Raw genomic sequence first — 1,186 nt, 5'->3', positions numbered from 1 at the left:
TGTCCTGGGCTATTTTTTGTCACATAGAGAGCCATTCACTGCCCACCCCATGTCTGACCTAACAGCTATCCGTGACTATCAAAATCTTTAAAATGTATTCTTAGCCAAACACTAGCTTCCACCATCCCAAAAGCATAAGAGTGCCCTCAGACACCGTCTGAATCCCATAGAGGTGTTTCCCCACTTGCTGGGCACACCTACCTGTGGTCCCACAAAGTTTTTGGTACTTGTTTTGAGTTACAACTTTGTCTTGTAACTAATAAAGTCCCCATCAAACCACTTCCACGGTGGACCATGTCTTTCTGGTCATGCACATTTAACTTGAGAACCAGCACATTCTTGTTTTTGAGGGGAGAAATGTCATTCTGTGTTGCTGGTTGCAAGTTCACGGCCTGCCTGCGTGACTCGGAGAGACTCTGTTTTAAGACGAAAGTGAACAAAGGTCTGGAGCTGTGTGTTGTGGGGTGCGCCTGTAGCCCCAGAGATTGGGAAGTCTGAGGCAAGAGGATCAAGGCCATGCTCCGCCACACAGTGCTTTGAGGCTTCGAGGCTTCCAGGCCAGCCATGAGACCCCTAGTGAAATCAGGCAAAATGGCTGAGGAGTTAAGTCGATGGCAGAACTCTTGTTAACCTAACAATCACAAGCCCTCAGTTCAATTCCTAGTACTACAAAAGGAACAAGCAAAGTAGACCTTTCACTGCCCAGGGTCTAGCCTTGGTTTAGTGACCTTTTAGCTGTGTGACTTTAGACAGGTTACTTACCCCTTCTGTGTCCCTGAACGCTCATTTGTAAAGGGGAGCAGTAACACATAGTAATCCCTCTGTCCTAGGGATGGTGTGAGTTAGAGAATGTGGCTTGGCCCAGGGCTACCCAATACAGCACCGGACTCCTATTGCATGGTACATGGCTATATTAAAAACAAAAGAAAACAAAAATAAAATGACTTGTTCATTATTTAACTGAAATTCAAAATATTCTTGGTTAATAATCAATGTTACCATATCAAGCAAAAGTTTATACTGTCTTAATAGCTGGGAATGTTCAGTTAAGAATTGGGTTTTTCTTTTTTTTTTGATCTACAGTAGTGGTTAAGCTCAATAATAAATATGTGGAATCTTCTGGAAAAATAAATAAAACAAATTTAACCGGGCATTCTGAATTTGTCTCTTGCTAAGCTTGGCAGAT

This window comes from Alexandromys fortis, unplaced genomic scaffold, assembly GCF_014885135.2.
Source record: "Alexandromys fortis isolate MF-2015 unplaced genomic scaffold, M_Fortis_MF-2015_v1.1 scaffold_552, whole genome shotgun sequence".
Lineage (NCBI taxonomy): Eukaryota > Metazoa > Chordata > Mammalia > Rodentia > Cricetidae > Alexandromys > Alexandromys fortis.
The sequence above is the reverse complement of the archived record's forward strand: the minus strand, read 5'-3'. Positions refer to the sequence as shown.